The sequence below is a fragment of the Ovis canadensis genome, chromosome 4, assembly GCF_042477335.2.
Source record: "Ovis canadensis isolate MfBH-ARS-UI-01 breed Bighorn chromosome 4, ARS-UI_OviCan_v2, whole genome shotgun sequence".
Lineage (NCBI taxonomy): Eukaryota > Metazoa > Chordata > Mammalia > Artiodactyla > Bovidae > Ovis > Ovis canadensis.
This window is the reverse complement of record NC_091248.1, coordinates 18,384,867-18,408,963: the sequence shown is the minus strand read 5'-3', so window position 1 is coordinate 18,408,963 and position 24,097 is coordinate 18,384,867.

Here is a 24,097-nt window from a genome sequence, read left to right as displayed (position 1 = left end):
TGTTTCTTAAAATGACATGATAGGCTATGATATCATATGAAATGACATGATAGAAATACACCTGATCAACTTACAGCTTTCAGTGAAGTTGGCTGGAAAGATCCAGAATTTTAGTGTGGTTTGACTATTATTGGATTCCTAAAGCAACGAATATAATAAATAAATGTTTAGACTAAAATGGGTGGCTTGCCAAGTCAAGGTCAATGGAAAGAGAAAGTTCAGAGGTCAAAGAGTATAGGCTGGGAATGCTGACTGCTTCTAGAATCCTATTAGTAAGATGACATTCAAGAAGGATGTGAATGACAGAAAACGTTGGTTGAAAACCTGATCTCAAACTTATTGCCAGTGCTGGAGTGATGTGTTGTTTCTTCAGATCTATTTTTACATGGCCTTGAGGTGGATGTCAGTAAGCTGAGAGAGGTGGAAGAGAGAGAGAAGAAAAAGAGAGAGAGAGACAGATGAGCAGACGAGCCCTCAGGAATGTATATTTACCTTGTGAAAAAAGACATGAAGACAAAAAGCAATGAGGAGGGCCAAAATGAATATTGCAGATTTGACAACAGAAAGGTAAATCCCACCTATATAAAAGCAGGAAGACATCTGAATAGACTTTGCTCCAGAGGAGATATATAGATGGTCAAATGGCATGTGAAGAAATGTTCAACACCATTAGTGTCAGGAGAATGCAAGCCAAATCATGGTGAGATACTAGGTCACAGCCACTAAGTTGTCCATACAGAAGAAAAACAAACACACGAAAAACAGAAAACAACATGAGTTTTTGAGAGTATGGAGAAATTGGAACCCATGTATATTGTTAGTTCAGCTCAGTTCAGTCTCTCAGTCATGTCTGACTCTTTGCGACCCCATGAATTGCAGCACGCCAGGCCTCCCTGTCCATCACCAACTCCCAGAATTCACTCAAACTTATGTCCATCGAGTCAGTGATGCAATCCAGCCATCTCATCCTTGGTCGTCCCCTTCTCCTCCTGCCCCCAGTCCCTCCCAGCATCAGAGTCTTTTCCAATGAGTCAACCCTTCACGTGAGGTGGCCAAAGTACTGGAGTTTCAGCTTTAGCATCATTCCTTCCAAAGAAATCTCAGGGCTGATCTCCTTCAGAATGGACTGGTTGGATCTCCTTGCAGTCCAAGGGACTCTCAAGAGTCTTCTCCAACACCACAGTTCAAAAGCATCAATTCTTCGGCGCTCAGCTTTCTTCACAGTCCAACTCTCACATCCATACATGACCACTGGAAAAACCATAGCCTTGACTAGATGGACCTTTGTTGGCAAAGTAATGTCTCTGCTTTTCAATAGGTTATCTTTAACTTTTCAATATGCTATCTATAACTTTTCTTCCAAGGAATAAGCGTCTTTTAATTTCATGGCTGCAATCACCACCTGCAATGATTTTGGAGCCCCCCAAAATAAAGTCTGACACTGTTTCCACTGTTTCCCCATGTATTTTCCATGAAGTGATGGGACCAATTGCCATGACCTTCGTTTTCTGAATGTTGAGCTTTAAGCCAACTTTTCCCCTCTCCGCTTTCACTTTCATCAAGAGGCTTTTTAGATCCTCTTCACTTTCTGCCATAAGGGTGGTGTCATCTGCATATCTAAGGTTATTGATATTTCTCCCGGCAATCTTGATTCCAGCTTGTGCTTCTTCCAGCCCAGCGTTTCCATGATGTACTCTGTATATAAGTTAAGTAAGCAGGGTGAGCAGGGTGACAATATACAGCCTTGTTGTACTCCATTTCCTATTTGGAATCAGTCTGTTGTTTCATGTCCAGTTCTAACTATTGCTTCCTGACCTGCATACAAATTTCTCAAGAGGCAGGTAAGATGGTCTGGTATTCCCATCTCTTTCAGTATTTTCCACAGTTTATTGTTATCCAAACAGTCAAAGGCGTTGGCATAGTCAATAAAGCAGAAATATTGTTAGTGGGAAGGTAAAATAGTTCAACCACTATGTGAAAACAGAAATTCTGCATTTAGGTATATAACCAAAATAATTGAAAAGTGGTGATTAAAAAAAATACTGGCTCAATAACATTGATAACAGCAGCATTAATAAGAGCAAAAAGGTAGAAACAACTCAGATGTCCATCAAAGTATTGGTTCAGTTCAATTCAGTTCTGTTGTTCAGTCGTGTCCGACTCTTTATGACCCCATGAATCGCAGCACGCCAGGCCTCCCTGTCCATCACCAACTCCCGGAGTTCACTCAGACTCACATCCATTGAGTCAGTGATGCCATCCAGCCATCTCATCCTCGGTCATCCCCTTCTCCTCCTGCCTCCAATCCCTCCCAGCATCAAAGTCTTTCCCAATGAGTCAACTCTTCGCATGAGTTGGCCAAATTACCAGAGTTTCAGCTTTGGCATCATTCCTTCCAAAGAAATCCCAGGGCTTATCTCCTTTGGAATGGACTGGTTGGATCTCCTTGCAGTCCAAGGGACTCTCAAGAGTCTTCTCCAACACCACAGTTCAAAAGCATCAAGTCTTCAGCACTCAGCTTTCTTCACAGTCCAACTCTCACATCCATACATGACTGCTGGAAAAACCATAGCGTTGACTAGACGGACCTTTGTTGGCAAAGTAATGTCTCTGCTTTTCAATATGCTAAGTTGGTCACAACTTTTCTTCCAAGGAGTAAGAGTCTTTTAATTTCATGGCTGCAGTCACCATCTGCAGTGAATGGACATACAAATTGTGCTATGTTCACTGCATGGAATATTTTTAAGCCATAAAAGATACTGATATATACTACAGCATAAATGAAACTTGGAAACAGTGCTGAATGAAAAGAGCTTAATAGAAAAGGTCACATACTATATGATTTCATTGATATGAAATGTATAGAGTAGATAAATCCACTGACGCATAGAGTAGACTGATGATTTCCAGAGTTGCGAGAGGAAAGAATGAGGAGTAACTTCTTAGCGGATACAGGATTTTATTCTGAGGCAATGAAAATGGTTTGTAATTAGATATAGGTGGTGGTTGCACAACATTGCGCATATTCTCAGTGCCACTAAAATATGAATATGTGAAATCACCTTAATAAAATAGTTAAGTTTGTATGCATGATATGTACAAGCTTAATGTGTATATTATTAAAGTATAAAATATGTCCAGTTCTTGGGGAAATAAACAAAATAATCAAAACACTAGCTAAAATAATTTTAATAACTGAAAGTGTCTATTAACTAATTGGAAAAATAAGAAATGAGAAATACGTTAAAAAAAGAAATACATTAAAAATAAAGACATTCTTTAAAATTCTATGCAAAGAAGTTAGAAGAACTAGATGACATAATAGATTTCCCTAAACAGCATATAGGAAAATGTGAAAACATAGATATCATCAGAGCTAAAAACATATAATTTATCTAATTTGAACCCAGTAGAGAGAGAAAACTTAAGTATCAGAGAATAACAAAACCAAAAAGTTGAGACAAACATGAACCAAAATATTTAGTTTTGAAAAAAATTCAAGAATTCACCAGAAAGTCTTAAAAGGCAGATTGTTTTTCTGCTTCCTCAGCCTCTATTTCCTTTCCCTTTGTTTTCATATTAAATTATTTCATTGAAATCTTAGTTTATTCTTATAAGAGACACCAACTGTATTTGTAGTAAAGGTTGTTTGAAAGAGCCAGACTTCTTGGCATTTATGTTTTTAGGATTTATTCATGGTTGCAACAGATCTAGAATAAAAAAAAATAACTAAAATGCAGAGCAATGTAATCAATGCAGTTGCTAAAAATACACATTGATGTATTCAGAGTCCATGGGATCACAGCTGTCGTGCTTACTTAAGTGCAAATATCCTTTTATGGGGAAGTCAATTAAAATAATTCTGAATAGTTGACTTTATGTTGATGGGAAGAGGATGAAATATGAAGGAATTTGAAACTTGCAATGAACAATTTGGAGGGAATAACATCATGATGTCAGAACTTTTCCCTACAGTTTTATAAACAAACCAACTCTATTCATTCTACTTTGGAATTCAATATTCCCCACAACTGGGGATTCAGTCTCTGATAGCCCTGACACTGCCCAACCTCACAACACAGATCTCTATTAAGGTGAAGACAGTGAATTCAAAACAACCAAAAACAAACCAGCTAAGAATGCAAAGGAGATAGCTGGTCAGGTCTCTACATAAAATGTTTAACAACAGAGGATAGTGGTCAAGGCAGCCTAGAAGGCAAGACCAGCTATAGAATTTGCAAAATAAAATTGTGGGGTCCCTGGCACAAAAATAACAGACTTTTAAAAATAATTGTATTGTAATATGGTTAATTTACAATGTTGTGTTTAATTGGTGCTATGCAACAAAATGACGTAGTTATACAATATATATTAAATATTATTTTATATTATGGTGTATTACAGGATATTGAATATATTTCCCTGTTCTATACAGCAAGAACTTGTTGTTTAAGGAATCTTAAATAATATTAAATCAAAGGTAAGGAAAGGGAAGGGTTAGTTGATTAGTCGTGTTGGACTCTGTGTGACCCCACATGGGATTCTCCGGGCAAGAATACTGGGTTGCCATTTCCTCCTCCAGGGGATCTTCCTGAACCAAGTATCAAACCTGGGTCTCCCATATTGCAGGCACATTCCTTACCATCTGAGCCACCAGGGATTAAATCAAAGGTGAGTCCTCCTGGGGCCAGAGTCCTGTATGATGGCAGAGTACTGTGTACTGGCCATGTTCCTGGGAATGGTCATGTTTTAAGATAGCTTCCTATTTATTGATGATTCACCAGTTCTCTTATTCATCTAAAGTTAGTATGTGAATGAGGAAAATGGTCAAGATTCTGCCTTTGTGGAACTTATATTGTGTGTAAAATCAGATGGCGGATTCATGTTGGTGTATGGCAAAACCAATACAATATTGTAAAGAAAAAAATGAAAATAAATAAGAAAAATAAATAAATAAAGACTTAGGGAAAAAGTAAAAAAAAAAAATCAGATGACAAAATAAGTACATCCTATGTCAGGTGATATTAAGAGCTGTTTTTTGGGCTCCAAAATCACTGCAGATGGTGATTGCAGCCATGAAATTAAAAGATGCTTACTCCTTGAAAGAAAAGTTATGATCAACCTAGATAGTATATTCAAAAGCAGAGACGTTACTTTGCCGACTAAGGTCCATCTAGTCAAGGCTATGGTTTTTCCTATGGTCATGTACGGATGTGAGAGTTGGACTGTGAAGGAGGCTGAACACCGAAGAATTGATGCTTTTGAACTGCGGTGTTGGAGAAGACTCTTGTGAGTCCCTTGGACTGCGGGAGATCCAACCAGTCCATTCCAAAGGAGATCAGCCCTGGGATTTCTTTGGAAGGAATGACGGTAAAGCTGAAGCTCCAGTACTTTGGCCACCTCATGAGAATTGGAAAAGACTCTGATGCTGGGAGGGATTGGGGGCAGGAGAAGGGGACGACCGAGGATGAGATGGCTGGATGGCATCATTGACTCGATGGACGTGAGTCTGAGTGAACTCGGGGAGTTGGTGATGGACAGGGAGGCCTGGCATGCTGTGATTCATGGGGTCGCGAAGAGTCGGACACAACTGAGCGACTGAACTGAACTGAACTGAAGCAAACTGAGGAGTGTGAGGGTATAGAGGATGATGAGGGTTTATTCAGGAAACTGTGTTGAAGAGAGTTTTCTCCAGTAGGTGAAATCTGGGCAGAGACATAAATGAAGAGAGGGATCAAGCCAGATAACTGTCTGTGGGAGGAAGAGTCCAGGTAGAGGAAAAAGCAGGTTCAGTGTTTCTGGGTTGTCCTTTTTTGGCCATTTCAGCAATGTAAGTGGTCGTGTGACGGCCTGGGAACACAGCAGGGCATGATTGCAAAGTGGCAATAGCAGAGTGGCGCAACTTAAAGGCCATATGGGATTTTTGAATTTTATGCTTTTAAATTTTCTTTTTTTTAGAAAAACTGTATCTATATCTATATAAAGACTCCCTATATATAATTTTTAAATATGCATATATATATATATAAAAGTTGTACATCATGATGATAATCATGTTCAAAGTGAAATGGTTATTACAACCAAGCTAATTAGCATCAGTTTCCTCAAGTAGGTATCCTTTCTTCATGTGGAGAAAGTGCCTGGGATCTACACTCTTAGTCAATTTGTAGTATAAGGCACAATATTATTTTCCATTTTCATGGTGCAGTATCTGTCTCTAGAACATATTCACCCTACATAACTGTAACTTTGTACAGTTGATCAACATCTCCCCGTTCTGCCCCCTACCCAAACATCCCAAATGTTGTAGTTATGAATTTAACTCTTTTGCTTTCTTATGTATGTGAGATCATGCAGTATTTTTCTTTCTATCTGATTTATTTCACTGAGTATAATTTCCTCCAGGTTCATCCATAGGTGGCAAATATCAGGGTCTCATACTTTACTAAGGCTGATAAAATATTATATATATATATATATATATATATATAATTTTCTTTATATATATATTACTGGAGTATATATTTGATTTATAAGATTCTGTTAGTTCCAAGTGTACAACACTGATTCAATATTTTTGCAGATTATATTTCATTAACATTTTCCCATTCATCTGTCAAGTGACACATAGGCCATTTCTATATCTTGGTTATCATGAATAATGCTACAATAAAACTCAACAGGATTTGTTGATTGTTTGGATGTAGCATATAAAAATAAGTCAGGAATTCTGAGTTATTTCAGACTGATTGGATGGTGTTGCCTTTTATACAAATGGACTGTATGGTCTTCCAAAGAGTAGGTGATAGGAACAAAAAGTCATGGATCTTTTTCTGAAGAAGTTGGTTTTGAGATGTCTCTTAAATCTACAAATGGAAATGTTCAGATAAATGTATAAATATGAATTTTATGTTGGGAAAAGTCTTTGTGACAGATGAGGATCTGTGGAGAATTGAGGGCATGACAGCTCACTCCAGTATTCTTGCCTGGAGAATCTCATGGACAGAGGAGCCTGGCGGGCTACAGTCCATGAGGTCACAGAGTCAGACATGACTGAGTGGCTAAGCAAAGCACAGTGCATACTGAAGAGGTAATGAGGGACTGGATGCAACTGTAGAGACTAGATGGGGGAGAAGTGAATCCTGGGATACACAGATTTCTCAGGCATCCATAGATGAAGGCAGTCAGCAAGGAAATGGAGAAGAAATGGCCAATGAGATAGGAGGAAAATTTAAAGAAAATGGTGTCCCAGTTGTTAAGTGAAACAAATATTGCAGTAGGAAAAATTCAACAAATGTGTCAAATGCTGCTGCCTTGTTGAATGAGATGAAGACTAAGATATCTTCGTTTTGCAATGCTCATAGATAAAGTTGATAGTTGATTTAGATTTAGGTAGTGAGGGAAAAGCAGACCACATTTCACTGTGAAGTACAAAGAAAGGCCAGTTGGAATGAGCAGCAAATAAAGTATACTAGATTTATACTGTGTAATCTCAAGGGAAAAAGTTGAGAAAATTACCAAAGGAAGGTGTGCACTTCATTGAAAGAATTATTAAGATGACATAATTACTAGTGAGCAGACATGTGGGTCATGCTGGATGTTTTAAGTGCATTAACTCATACACCTACCCTGGAAGAAGTTAGGCCATCAAAGTACACAATATATTTCAATATAAGCATTTGCTTGCAAGAATTATATCTTCATGTGTTCCCCACATCCTTAATCAATTATGTAAATGCAAGTTGCATTTGGAATATTTCAGTAAAAAAAAAGAATTTAGAAATGGAAATTATGGAAGACACAAATAAGATACAATGGGGAGACATACATGAAAAGAACTTTAAAAATTAACCATAGGAATCTCCTGCATTTATTTCTACAAGAGAAATCCACTGGGACAGAGAAGAGAGGCTAGAGCCATGGCAGTAGTTTACACCTTCCTGATGTGTGCGATGTGGGTTGAGCAGTGTTATAGTCTTAATCCAATAGTTTATGGAAAGGTTAAATGGAGATTATCTAGGTGCTGACGTTTATTCTGTCTTTGCAACTAATCTTGTTGTAGAAAAATGAAAATGTGAACAGAGTGACTATTGGAACCAGAAATGTTGCTGGTTTTACAGCTATGGACAGGAGTATTTCAATGTAGAATACTTTCCATTGCATCCCTGATGGCTCCTTTAGTTAAATATTTCACACAGCAGCTAGATACAATCTATTAGCAACTGGTAACATGGAATTACTAGCAAATTATCCCTAGTCTATTACTGGTCAGGGCAGCTACTAGAATTTAATCCAAGCAGGTAACAGGAAACAAATAACTTGGAGCAAAATCTTTAATGATTTCAGATAATCACTTTTGGTTTCCAGATTACTGGTTCCTATAGAAAGAATAAACCACCTATTGAACTTGAACTCTGATCCTTCCATTCAACTTTTAGGAAACAACGAAAAGATCTCCACATTAAGGTCATGGTTCTTGGGGTAAATGTAGAATAATTGAATGAGGCAAAGCAAATTGTATTTGATTTTAAGAGATTTTAAAATTTGAAATAAAAAGAATGCTGCTTATGTTTTGTAAATTTCTGACTTGTCACAGAAAAATTTTCCATGTGATATATTTGTGTAGTCATCAAAGTGAGACCAATCTGTGATGCTGAGTCTACTGGGATTTGGCTTGAAATTGAGCAGAAGTTGACTTGTGACCTACTGCGTTGATTTTAGTCTCTACACATTTCTTCTCTGCCCACACTATCTTCCATGGCCCAGCTCCTCCCCATCCCTTTGGGTTGTGCTATCAGGAGCTCAGTGTTGCCGTAGACACCTTGTTCTGTACCACTGATTCTTCAGGGCCACCCTCCGTCCAGCCTGGTGAGGAAAAGGAATTTAATGTTACAGTCACACGGTCTCTGAACCCATCCCCCACCCTTTCTGCCCACCCAAGCTTGAAACAGCCCTCTCTTCTGATACTGTGACTGTCCTTGGGGTTGAAAAAATAGTTGGCCCATCACTAAATCTTCCAACTTTCTACAGAATAACTTCAGGTGTGGACGCATATTATTTATTTTAATCACCAATGCATCCTTATCACCTAGAACAGTACCTGGCCCATGCATATAAATACTTGTTCACAAGTGGATGGGCAAATAAATGAATGAGCATGGTTTCTTAAAGGGTGGAACAAGATGCTGTGCCAGGATACGTGCATGCATCACTGATGATCATTTTAATCAAATAGCTTACAAGGACAACCGTTTCTCATATACCAAATATCATGGCAATTATACTTCCACTGGAGTGTGCTGATACATGTTAAAACAGAAATTATAAGTGCTGATCCAGTGGACAGAACTAGGACCAAGAGACTAAAAATGTAGGGAGACAATTTGCAATTTGACATAAGGAAGAATATTCTAACCACGAATGGTCTTTTTTGACATAGAGAGAAATGGCTGAGAATCAAATATGTGAATTTTATAATAAATTGAAACCAGATCTTCATGATGCAGAGGCTTTTCCCACAACCAATTTTGCTTCTGGTCAGTTGTCCTTTCAGCTGAGGAGGCCCTAAAATGTTGTGAAGAGTGGAGCTGGCCAATGATTTGCAAATACACTGGGCTGGATCTACAATCCATACAGTAGATGTCAGGCTATTTCAGATCTGCCTTAAAATTATTTCTTCCTCCAACATGCCCACTTTGACTCACATCTTGGGCCTATCTCTAGTCTTAATAGGACTTGTTTGATTAAAACTTAAAAAAAGATAACTTATGATGTTTCAGGAAGGTTTTGAGCAGGACCAGTTCCTAACAGGACCAGTTCTTAACTTGACCAGAATGAATTTTTGGTGGAGCAGCTTAGGCTTTTAGAAGGCAACTTTGAAAGAATTTGGAAGCTGAGAGTGGTCAAGGGAAAACTCTATTAAAGACAGAAAGAGAGCAATTTATCCTTTATGAATTCCCCTGAGTCCTATTCAGCAAAAGAGCGTTAGGGCCACCCACAGTAAGACATGTCATAACTTGGAAGAGATCTTCAGTTCATATAATCCATACTTTGTAGTTTATAATAAATACTCTGCATTTATTTGTATTTATTTATAATACATACTTTTTATTTCATGTAAATGTATTTCATAAATGAGCATTCTTAGTCATCAACGGCTAAAATATATATCTTAGGTTTACCTGACATTCATGTGAATCCCAAATCACCTGACATATTGGTTCAATTATTGCACTCTGCTATTGTCTATAAAGCCATTAAATAAGTTTCCAGTTATGTACTAGATATTCGAGTTAATTAGTCTGCCTTGGATAAATTTCATCAAAATATTCAAAGTAGCAAAATTAATTTTTCCAGTCTTATTTGAGTATGATTGACATATAACCTCATGATAGTTTGATATACATACAGATTGTGAAACGATTACCACAAGTTTAGTTAACATCTGTCACCAATATGTTTTCTTTTTTCCTTTCGATGAGAACTTTTAATATTACCCTCTTAGCAATTTTCAAATGTATGGTCCAGTGTTATTAATTATAGGTATCTTGCCGTACATTATATCTCCAGAAATTATTACCTCACAAATACAAATTATAAGTTTGTATTTCTCTATGTTCTTTCATCAGTGGCCACTTAGGTTGTTTCCATTTCTTGGCTATTGTATATGATGCTGCAATGAACATGAGGGTGAAAATACCTTTAAAAATAGCAATTTTTTTCCTTTGTATATAAGCTCAGAAGTAGGATTACTGGATCATGTGATAGTTCTAGCTTTAATTTTTTGAAACCTCCATACTGTTTTCCGTAGTGGCTGCAACAGTTGACATTCTCATCAGCAGTTCATGAGAACTCCCTTTTGTCCACATCCTCATCAATATCTGTTAACTCTTGTTTTCATGTTGCTGCTGCTGCTGCTGCTAAGTCACCTCAGTCATGTCCGACTTTGTGCGACCCCATAGGCGGCAGCCCACCAGGCTCCCCGTCCCTGGGATTCTCCAGGCAAGAACACTAGAGTGGGTTGCCATTTCCTTTTCCAGTGCATGAAAGTGAAAAGTAAAAGTGAAGTTGCTCAGTGGTGTCTGACTCCTAGTGACCCCATGGACTGCAGCCTACCAGGCTCCTCCGTCCATGGGGTTTTCCAGGCAAGAGTAGCCCTTCCAATAGGTTAAGTAGTAATGTTATCAGAATTTCACAGATAAATATTTCATGTTCAATCTCTCCTTTTTAAAATCAATTATTGCTATAACTCTCAAATATTGAATATATTGAATAAAAATACACACTCCATATAAAAGTAGGAAAATTCAAATACTAATGACCATATGATTTCCCTCATAGTTCAGTAGGTAAAGAATATGCCTTTGATGCAGAAGACTTGGGTTCAATTCCTGGGTCAGGAAGATCCCCTGGAGGAGGAAATGGCAACCCACTCCAGTATTCTTGCTTGGAGAAACCCATGGACAGAGGAACCTGGCAGGCTACAGTCCATGGGGTAACAAGAGTCAACCACGACTTAGCGACTAGACCACCACAATGACCATATATGGAAAGTCCTACCCCTGGAGTGATGTGGAACAAATGATCTCTATAATACTTTTATAATCATCATGGTTCATAACTATTTTCTGAGGGTCTTTTCCTTTGCATTGATTAAGCCTTCTAAGTGAGCAGAACATTTTTCTTGATGATTTGGATTTTGTATCACTTGATTCCCACATCAAGCTTATAAAGTAGTTGTTATCCTTATATGCTGAATGAGATGTCCAAGGCTCCGAGAGAACAGCACCACCCAGAGACTGATGTATCTGATGCTATTTATTGTTCTCAGGGCAGCAGCCTTGGTGCCTCCGTTCAGCCACCATTCACGGCCACCTTCCCAGGTTCACCTTCCTCCCAGCTTCTACATGTGGTCACCAATCCAAAACCTCTCTGAATCTCATCCTCCAGGGTTTATATAGAAGCCCCATTGGAGATTCAATGGCCAATGACCTGAACCAATGAGGAGGATCGGGACTCAAACTCTAGATCCTCTCCCTTCCCTAAAGTTTGAGGGATGGGGCTGAAAGTTCCAACCTTTAGCCATGTGGTGGTCTTTCTGGAAACCCCCATCCTGACACTATCTAGAGACTCCACCCCTCAGTCACCTTTTTAACATAGAACAGAATCACTCAGGAGATTCCAAGGACTTGGAGTCTGTTGTGTTAGGAGCCAGGACACTCCTGTAAATTCCCTCTCCTTTGTTCTCTCTCATGCTCCCTACTCTTCCTATGACTCTCCTTTCTCTGGCACTCCCACTTTCTTACTGATCTTCTACAAATGTCAGTTGACTCTCCAGCAGGACCAGGGCAACTGGAGGCTCCTCACTCCTCCCCTGCTCTTGGAGGATGTGACCTGTTTGCCTTTCCCAGGATAGAAGCTGCCTTATGGACACAGCCTTGAAATCATAGTGTTGTTAACACCAGTCAGATGGTATTCATGACTGGACCCAGTGAAGGCCTCCATATACACTTTCAGTGATGCCCAAGACAAGAATCATAAAGTGAGTACCCTGCTTTTAAAACCTGCCACCTTCCCACGTGGAGAATCTATCTCCTTCTTTGTTCTTTTCCTGCTCTGCGTGTGTGGGGATCAGTTTTAGATCTCACTTGGGAAGCTCTCATGGAGGTGCCAAAACGACATCTCTGCCTCTTCTTTTCGTCTCACTCTGTGTCCCATTCTCCTTCTCACTGTTTCTGAATTACCTTTCTGTTATGTTTCTGTAGCCACCATCTCCCAGCCCAGCAGATGCCTTCAGGAGGGCTGGAATCAGAGCCAGATCCTGCCTCCCTGCAAGGCATCGTCAGTGTCCAGTTTCCTGCTTCAAGCTCAGCTCTGCATGTTAAGTATGGCTTGAACTTTTCCCCTTTTTTAAAAAATGTTGTTTCTTCCAAATGCTCATAAGCACTTCTAACCACTTTCAGTATGTTTTGATTTGCCAGCTGTTTCTTCCTGACACTCATCTAAGGCTCCAGCCATCTGCTTGCCAAGTTGAAAAATGGAACATAAAAATATGCTTTTCCTCTAGCAACGCACATGCTCTGACCTCTGTTTCTGAAACTTGCCCTCAAATCTGGTCACTATGGGATGCACAGTGTGTCTTTATGTGGCCTCTGCAAAATGGCAAAACATAACAGCAGTTGTTTCCCATGTGAAAAAACAAATGCAAAGAAATCACTCTATATAGCAAAGATGAGGAAGCAAGAAAGAACTGAACAATTACTAGGTACATGGAAAGTACCGAGATTAAGAAGCTTGCCTCTCAGTTTCCCAAACTGGTATTAATTCTCTATCTTTGGGGTTCTGATTTTGGGTGTGGGGGAAGATCAGAGGGGAAGATTTCTAAATTCCTTTTAGGACATAGATGGCTATAAAGGAAAGTCCATACATCTTGAAGGCCTAGACTTAAATTTTTCTGTGACTTAATCTTTCTCTCTTTTTTAAAAAAATACATCAACTTTGGTTTTACTATTTTCTAAATTGAAATATTGTTGATTTACAATATTGTGCTACTTTTATGTGTACGACAATATGACTCAGTTATATACACGCATGTATATAATTACATTCATCTATTTTTTTCTAACTCTTTCCCATTATATTTTGTTATGTTATTAAATAAAATTCCCCAACTTAATCTTTCATAGAATTTTTTCATCTGCAAAAGAGAGACAGCAATATTTTTGTCAAAGTCAACATGGGAATTCAGGGAGAAAATCCTTATGTAATACTAGGCTGATGATATGAGAGACTGTTAAGTCCGTGCACTCCAGAAAGTTCAATTTCTCAACTCAGAAAGTAGGTTCAGAGAAGATTTTTTAAGGTTATAAAGTATGCAAGAGTATTTAATACAGCTATTCAGGGCCTACCTTTGATTTCCCTGGAATGCAAGGTCTCTTTGGGAATCACTGACACTCAGAGATGTACCTGTCTAATGGGCTGAACCTGCAGGACTTCAGCTCAGATGAGTGGTTCTACTGCAAAATGTGTCCTGGAGATGACAGCAAAACACCTTCATTCCTTCTCTTCTGCCTTGGCCTCAGGGCTGCTGGCAGTCTCACTGTGGGTCCTGGGCTGTGGGAGGCTCCTCGTAGTGCCCTCCCCCTCACTCCCTTCTAGATTCCACTCTGGGACCTGAGACTGGTTTTTCCTGAATAATAGGCCGCTCCTCTCTTCCAGGGTTCCTGCAGTGGGCAGATGTAATGGATACAGTGTTCTTTTTCTTATTTTATATTGGCATACAGTTGATTAACAATGTTGTGTTTCAATTTTGAGTGTGCATCAAAGTGATTTGGTTATACATATACATATATCTATTCTTTTTCCAATACTTTTTCCATGTAGGTTATTACCGAATATTGAGTAGAGTCCTCTGGGCTATACCTTAGGTCTTTTCTGTTTATCTATTTTGTATATAGTAGTGTGTATATGTTAATTCCATATTCGTAATTTATCCCCTCTCCACCTTTCCCCTTTGGTAACCATAAGTTTGTTTCTGATATATGTGAATCTATTTCTGTTTAGTAAATATGCTCATTTGTATCAATTTTTAAAAGTTCCTCTTATAAGCAATGATGTGACAACTATCATATGATATTTGTCTTTCTCTGTCTGACTTATCTCACTTAGAATGATAATCTCCAGGTCTATTCATGTTGCTGAAAATGACATTCTTTTCATTGTTTTTAATGACTGTGTAATATTGCATTGGGTATATGTACCACATCTCTTTTATCCATTCATCTGTCAACAGACATTTAGGTTGTTTCCAAGTCTTTGTTAATTGTAAACTCTGCTGCAATAAACATTCTAGTGCATATCATTTTAACCATGATTTAGCCCAGGAGGTCTGGGTTTGCTGGGAGCTTGGCTCCAAGGGTTAGTGTGCCTAAACACATGAATGATATTCCCATAGCCCATTTAAATAGTCCTGGGAATTTTTTAGCAATATCTGGAACAAAGATTTAAGGGGAAATTTCCATGTAATGGTAGTCAAAGGTAAAGGATGATATTTGGAATTTAGCATAAATGTTCTCATTTACAGACCTATGCAAATGAATCCTGGGTTATACTGATCACCTCTGTAAATATTTGTGTCTGGTTTAAACATGATCTGCTTTGGATAAGACTAAGACTCTAATCTGACTCTCAGCTATTCTTTTTGCATGGAGGGAAGACCAAGCATCCTTAATAAATAGGGAAGGCTTCTTTCATTTCTCTGCTATGTTACAGATACTTCAAAGTTTTTTCAGACACTGAGGTATTCCCTAAAGGGTGAACATAATTCTGGGCTCTCTAGGGGTCAAAAGGAGCAGCTTGGACAAATCCCAGAATGAGTATGGCCAGTAATGGACCAAAAGTTCTCAAGAGACTAGTGAGCCATCCATATTTGTGGTCATTAGGGCTGTTGAGAGAAGATTGGATATTTGTATGTCTCATACACTCTGAACTCAAATTTATTGCTATCTCATACCAATGGCTGCTTGAGCATGCTCACTCTAGCTCTGTCATCTGAGCCTTTTTGCCCTTCCTTCCAAACTCTACACACCAATCATTTCATCCAAAAAATTCATGACATGAACTCTGCAACTCTAACCTCCCCTCCATAGGTTTAGATGGAAGAATACAATTTAACATTGAAACGACTCCCCAGTGTGACAAGGGAGTATACTTTCCTTTAGTGCAGGCTTTGCTGGCATTTGCTGTGTTGCTCTGTCTGATATGGAAGGAAGATCTGACATAAATTCTTTTTCAGGGGACATAGCGTGGTCAGATCCCTCCACACTTGATGCAAAGAAAGGGCAAAACAATAGGATGGGAAAGACTAGAGATCTCTTCAAGAAAATTAGAGATACCAAGGGAACATTTCATGCAAAGATGGGCACAATAAAGGACAGAAATGGTAAGGACCTAACAGAAGTAGAAGATATTAAGAAGAGGGGGCAAGAATACTCAGAAGAACTATACAAAAAAGATCTTCATGACCCAGATAACCACCATGATGTGATCACTGACCTAAACCCAGACATCCTGGAATGCGAAGTCAAATGGGCCTTAGGAAGCATCACTATGAACAAAGGCAGCAGAGGTAATGGAATTCCAGTTAAGCTCTTTCAAATCGTAAAAGATGATGTTGTGAAAGTGCTGCATTCAATATGCCAGCAAATTTGGAAAACTCAACAGTGGCCACAGGACTGGAAAAGGTCCGTTTTCTTTCCAATTCCAAAGAAAGGCAATGTCAAAGAATACTCAAACTACTGCACAATTGTACTCATCTCACACACTAGCAAAGTAATGCTCAAAATTCTCCAAGCCAGGCTTCAATGGTACATGAACTATGAACTTCCAGATGTTCAAGCTGGTTTTAGAAAAGGCAGAGGAACCAGAGATCAAATTGCCAGCATCCATTGGATCATTGAAAAAGCAAGAGTTCCAGAAAAACATCTATTTCTGCTTTATTGACTAAGCCAAAACCTTTGTGTGGATCACAACGAACTGTGGAGAATTCTGAAAGAGATGGGAATACCAGACAACTTTACCTGCCTCTTGAGAAATCTGTATGCAGGTCAGGAAGCAACAGTTAGAACTGGACATGGAACAACAGACTGGATCAGAATAAGAAAAGTGGTACCTCAAGGCTGCATATTGTCACCCTGCTTATTTAACTTATATGCAGAGTACATCATGAGAAATTCTGGACTGGATGAAGCAAAAGCTGGAATCAAGATTGCCAGGAGAAATATCAATAACCTCAGATATGCAGATGACACCAACCTTTCAAAGAAGAACTAGAGAGTCTCTTGATGAAAGTGAAAGAAGAGAGTGGAAAAAGTTGGCTTAAACCTCAACCTTCAGAAAACTAAGATCATGGCATCTGGTCCCATCACTTCCTGGAAAATAGATGGGGAAAGAGTGGAAACAGTGGAAACAGTGACAGACTTCATTTTATTAGACTCCAAAATCATTGCAGATGGTGACTGTAGCCATTAAATTAAAAGACATTTGCTCCTTGGAAGAAAGTTTATGAGCAAACTAGACAGCATGTTAAAAAGCAGAGACATTACATTGCCAACAAAGTTCTGTCTAGTCAAAGCTACGGTTTTTCCAGTAGTCATGTGTGGATGGAACAGTTGGACTATAATGAAAGCTGAGCACTGAAGAGTTGATGCTTTTGAACTGTGGTGTTGGAGAAGACTCTTGAGAGTCTCTTAGGCTGCAAGGAGATCTAACCAGCCCATCCGAAAAGAAATCAGTACTGAAGAGTCATTGGAAGGACTGATGCTAAAGTTGAAACTCTAATCCTTTGGCCACCTGATGTGAAGAACTAACTCATTTGAAAAGACCCTGATGCTGGGAAAGATTGAAGGCAGGAAGAGAGGACGAGATGTTTGGATGGCATCACCGACTCAATGGATGTTCGTTTGAGTAGACTCTGGAAGTTCGTGATGGATGGGGAAGCTTGGCGTGCTGCAGTCCATGGGGTTGCAAAGAGTTGGACATGACTGAGTGACTGAACTGAGCTGCACTGATTTTTGGACTGGTTTGCATGTTACCTGAAACATCCCTCCCTCCAACTATGATGCCAGAATATTGGTATTAAGATACATGGTCCAGGGGCATATGGTCATATGAGCTCATGTCCATAGGAAGACTCGTGTGCTCATTACAATGGACCTGTATCTCTGTTCATGGGCTTTGTGTGACAAAGAAGTCTGGGACATAGGGAAATTCAGTAAATGCTTGTTTCCTTTCTGCATCATTTTATCTATTTTGAATGACAGAAAGGAAGGTCAGTTCATGCATGAAAAAATACAAATGCAAGAGAAATTTCTTCCCAGATCTTTTCTATGCATATTTTGGACTGATTTATTTATTCCCTTACAATAGAATTACTTTTATTCTAGCTTAACTGTGAACTACAAGAGTTGAAATAATTGCTTTGTCATCAGTAATTCATTCTTATTTCTGGGTACTTAAAGTTTGAGCTAAAGTAGAACCGTTACACACACTGAAACCATGCTTTATAAGAAGATTGATTTTACATATTCTTAAATTCACCAGGCGAAATCATGCACTACTTAATTCTTGCAGCACTTGAATGCTATTTAAGAGGAAAAGAGGAAAATAAATCAGAGAGCATTACCCTTGATTTCAAAGACATCTGGAAGGCTCTGAATGTGCTGCTTCCTTAAAGCCAGCAAATGACAGAAGCTGCTGCAGGTGTGAAGCTGGTGAAAAGGCAAGCCCCAGCCTCAGATTCTGCAAACCTGAAGTTTCCCATACTCCTTTTCCAGAACAAATCCTGCCTCCTGGCTAAGGAAGCATTCCCAAGTGAATCCATATTCTCCAAAAGTTAGTCTAGGACTGATAATGAGGCCTCTTTTCAGCTAACTAGATTGTTTGTCTATTTAAATCACTTTTGATAATCATTCCACATCAGTCTTCACTTATTTTTTTCTTATCAAACCACATCTCCAAACTCTCTGCATAAACTTTATACTGATGGTAAGTTCTGTAATGACACATTTTTGCTTGTATCATTAATAATCTAATAGCAAAAGATGGGATCAAAAACTAATACCTGTATTATTACAGGTATCAGTTTATTGTAGGTGATTAATAAGAGGATTTAAACTCAAACATCCAAAATATGACATTTGACATAGCATTTTATCCTTCAGGGAAAATTAGCTGCCATAATGTAATATGCTTATTATTAGAATAATAAGTGAATTATCTAGGTGAGCTTAGATCTCATTAATTTCCTGACATAGCTATATACTGTGATATGTATTAGAAATTAGCATTGATACATCTAGGAAGCTTAAAGAGTCAGGGGCCTGACAGTGAAATGAACCATGTGAAGGCTTTCTAGGGTAGGTATTTCCATTTTAGAGTTTTTTATTTGAACCCTCCATATTTTAACTCCAAGTCCGCTGTGAGGTAGGGGAGGGGATGGGGCTGTGGTCTGCCTCCTAGTGTGGGGGAGCGTTTTACTACTGACATTACATGTTACATACAATGACAAGGGCATGGTGACCATCGAAACATGATTGACTTTTGGTTGATTATATTATTATTGTTGGATTCTCCATGATCGAGGCACTGCTTCTGGCCTGAGTCAGGATGGGCTGTTCCCATGAGCGTTACTCCGACCCCAGGGAAGATGCCACCACTGTGCTCAAATTCCTACCTCTAAAGTTACTCCAGGATTTGGGGAAATGGCAGTGGTCAAAACACTTTCTCTTTTACTTAAAACAATAATCTGGGCATTCTCTGATGGCTTGGTGTTGAAGATCTCAGGCGCTCACTGCTGTGGTCCATGTTCAATTTCTGCTCAGGGATCTGAGAGCCCAAAAGCTGTGCAGCAAGGCGAAAAAAAAAAAAATCCCAAAACAAACAAACAAAAATAATATTTTGATTTTCCAGCCTCAATCAGCAATTCTGATTCCTGGACAAGAAGAAATCTGTCTTAAATTTTAGGCAATTTATGATAGATTTAACAGAAGAATATCTCATTTATCTGTTGAATGAATTTTCTGTCTCCCTACTTATGAGTTTAAACACAAAAAACAGTGTGTTTCTCTAAACATTAAAAAAAAAAAGTGGCTATGAGTAGAGTGGCATTATTCACATAATATGAATGCTTTCATTTTAAAATTTTGTGAAGATATATTGACACTTATCTGGGCAATAAGGAAACCACCAGCCAAAAATGAGTTTAAATTAGATAATGCATTTTTTAAAGCTCTACATAAACTTTAAAATGCTCAATAAAGTGCTATGGTTAAAAAGTAAGCCTCTAAGCCTCTAATTTTATCCACAACTCTAGCAAACCTAGATATTGTGATAGGAATTGGTTCTGTTTATGAGTTGGGAAATTCTTTGGGGTTTAGACATGAACAGAGGGAGAAGCTGCTGAGCCCATGTGATTATTCTCTTCTCTTCTATTCTCTCCTGCTCACTGCTTTCCCTTTTTCTTTTAGTTTTCCTTTTAATATATTAATCTGTGCACTTATTTTTCTGGCAGATGTGCTATAAGAGCACCTACTATGCTGCTGGTACTGTGGCTCAAGGGACATGCCAGATTGGGTCTGATAGCTTTTGGTGACATCTGGACAAACATTGGTAGATGTCACCAGTGGTAGACATTTTGGCTTAAAAAGCTTGATTTCACTGTCTTCGTCATTATTCAAAATCTCTACACTCATAAAGAGTTCCTCATGCTATCACTGCTATCCACACCCTCTAGTCTTTTGAACTCTGTGCTTCAATAGCCATGACCAAAATTTCTATCCTTAGCACACGTCAGTATAATGTTCTCCACCTATATTCATTCTTACTTAAGATGTGAAGATTAATTTACAGTGATATTTACATAATAATTGCTGAAAGTAACTTTCAACTTTAGGAAAGTTAAGTACATTTTCTCCTTTTATCTATTTACATAAGAATAAAATGATATTATAAAGTTATTCTTTTATATTATTATTGTAGCATGACTAACTTACCATGTTATATTAATTTAAGGTGTACAGCATAGTAATTAAATATTTTAATAAAATATAAATGGCAATCCACTCCAGTACTCTTGCCTGGAAAATCCCATGGACGGAGGAGCCTGGTAGGCTGCAGTCCATGGGGTCACGAAGAGTCGGACACTTACTGAGCGACCTCACTTTCACCTTTCACTTTCATGCATTGGAGAAGGAAATGGCAACCCACTCCAGTGTTCTTGCCTGAAGAATCCCAGGGATGGTGGAGCCTGGTGGGCTGCCATCTGTGGGGCTGCACAGAGTCCACACGACTGAAGCGGCTTAGCAGCAGCAGCAGCAGCAGCACACCCCGTATATATTTATTGTAAAATATTGGGTGTATGCCCTGTGCTCTACATCACACCCTTGTCACCTATCTATTTTGCGCATAGTAGCTTGTGTCTCTTAACCCTCTTCATTTATCTTTCCCCTCTCCTAAATCTTCTCTCCAATGGTAACCACTAATTTGTTCTCTGTATCGGTGAGTCTGTTTCTGTTTTATTGTGTTCATTTGTTCATTTGGTTATTCATTCCAGTATAACCGATATCATATATACTTGTATAATTTGTTTCCACTAAACATAATACCCTCCAGGTCCACCTATGTTGCTGAAAATGACAAAATTTCATACCTTTAATGGTTGAGTAATATTCCATTGAGCATTTATCCTGTTTTTCCATCCATCTGTTGATGGACTCTATTAGTATTTTTACCAATGAAATAATGAGGTGAAGCAGAGTAACTGGTAAAGAATTCACCTGCAATGCAGGAGACCCAGCTTTGATTCCTGGGTCAAGAAGATCCTCTGGAGAAGAAAATTATTGCTCACTCCAGTATTCTTGCCTGGAGAATCTCATGAAAGGAGGGGCCTGGTGAGATACAGTCCATGGAGTCATAAAGAGTTAAACATGATTGAGTGATTTAAGCACATGCACACACAACATATATTTAACCAAAGAAGAAAACTGTGAAAGACAGATTTTTACACTTCAAGCAAAACTGCACCAGGTAAAATAAAATCAGCATCAAAGGCAATGCAATGCAGAAATTTCAGTAAACTAATCATGGAAAAGGAGTGTGGCTGAAAGTGTATATTTCAGATATGATGTGCCAGAGTATAGAGTGGCTTGGAAGAGCTACTAAAATGGGTAGGGGATGAGATGAAAATTCTTAGAATTAATGATTTTTATTGGCAACTGACAAAGATGACAGAAGACAAAAATGAGGGGGGGTAAAAAGCATTTTTTGTCAAATAATTATACAAAAATTTATTATACAGTATTTTGAATATTTATCAAAAATTAAGTAAATAGATAAATTGTAAGATGTTTCTTTACTTTTCAGTTCCTTTCACTTAGTAAAATATACAGATTGCATGCCTTACAATGAAAGCAAAATAGACAAAATTCAATAAAAATCATAAAACACGATTTGAATGGAAAGACAGAAGTTGAGTTTATGATAACAGAGATATATTTTGTGGATAACTTTTTCAAAATAGCCTCATCATTGAATGCAGACCCATGTCCTCAGTTCTGGCACCTACATCCTTCTCCAGTGGACTGGAGACCTGCTGAACGGTGCAATAAGTCCAAATGATCTCAACATTCTTTACTCCTGTGTCAATATCCCTCTACATAAGGAAGTACATTTAGTAGAAAGTTGAGATCATAGATGCAGAACTATTGGCACTGAAAGATTGATTGGCAAGAATGCAAAGAATTAAGTTGTGATAGACTCAAACAAGTAATTTTCACGTTATTTTGGAAAATCTAATTTTTTTTCTCAGATATAATGGTGCTGGTTTCCCAGTGAACATGAAGCTTTGGCTTTTCTTAGTGGTGAAAGATGCACAAAGGCTGAGGTCTTCATGGAATAGCTTTGATAGGAGAGTTTCTCTTTTATTATTCTTTTCCCATAGCTCTGACAAAAATGACTGTTACCAATGGCAACAATGGCACTAGCTTGACTATCCCTGTGATGGAACCTTTTGAAATGCTGAAACCTTTGCTGGTGTCATATCTCAGACTGTCAAATGTGTCAGCTGCCACTGTGACTGCTCATGGCTCATTAAAGAATATGCCTCCCCAAATATGCTGCTTTTTGACCTGAGAGTCACACTTTAATGAGACTGCCTTCAGTAATTAAAACTACTTACAATGCAGTACTTACAGTCTTGGACACTTAGATGGGTAGAGAATGTAACCACTCAGTTGGCAGCCATTATTGTTAAATTCAAAAATAAGCATATAAGGAGCCTCATAAGCACATAAAGCACATAAAGAGGTGAGGACATTCACCTCTATGGTTCTATGAAAGTGGCAGACAGTCACACCCTCTCTTTTCCACAGCTGATTCATCCTAAGGATGAAATTCTGTATCTTAATATCTGTGCCTTGTTTGAAAATCAGAATGCTAGCCTTATGCATGAGGCTCATAGAGAAAGCTTCCATGAGGCTAAGATATGAAGTTACCCACATGGCCAAGAATCACTTAGAGACACCTACATGATTCTGATGACAAGGGATAGCTAAAGAGCACCAGCTATCACGAGCTTAGCAAGAAATCAGAAAATATTTGTCTTGTTGATTTTGGATGACACTCGTGTTTCCCTTAGAATCTCCTGCGGAATCACATCTGCTCTAAGAATAAGCTTCTCTTCCTGCCAAGCTTAGGCAGACCCTTCTGACCCACATGGTATTAGTCTCATGTGCTCATCCACCTTCATAATGATAGGTAAACCAGGGCCAAAGAGATTGACGTGTTTGAGCCCACAGCATCCCCACTTCACTCAGAGCTGAGTAACTTTCAGTACTAATGCCTCACCGCCAACAGAATTCCCAGCGTAGATAGCATAGGAGCACAGGGAAGAGGATTACAATTACCAATTACAGAGGTGATTCGAGGAAGGAAAACACTGGAACCGTAGTTCAGGAGCCTGAGATGAACACACCTGAGGAGAAGCTGAGAGTCAAGGCATCCTCCAAGACAATTCCACCTGACGACCATGGTGTGAGGTGTGTAAAATAATAGAAACATGGTCTCTAATCTCAAAAGGGCAACTACTGAGGAGAGAGTGCAGACTAAATAAGAGACACTCGTGAATAAAATAAAGCGTGACTGACTCTATTCTACCCTACCAGAAGGATAAGAACCAGAAGTTTTTTTTTTTGTTTTTTTTTTGTTTGTTTGTTTTTTGTTTTTTTTTAAAGATGATTTACATGAGTCAGGGGTTGAACTGGCTTAGGAGGAGGAAGGGAAGTGAGATTCCTCAGTAAAATAAAGAATGGCAGTGAGGTTGCCCTCATTGCAGGAGAATCGTTGTCATGATGGGAAAGAAAGCCCTCAGTTCGTTTTCTGCACCTATGACTCTTTTCTGTTTTATAAATAAGCTCATTTGTACCATTTTTTAAGATTCCATATATAAGCGATATTGTATGATATTTGTTTTTTCTGTCCGACTTGCTTCAATCAGTATGACAATTTCTAAGGAGGAGGGGGGGATAAATTGGGAGACTGGGAT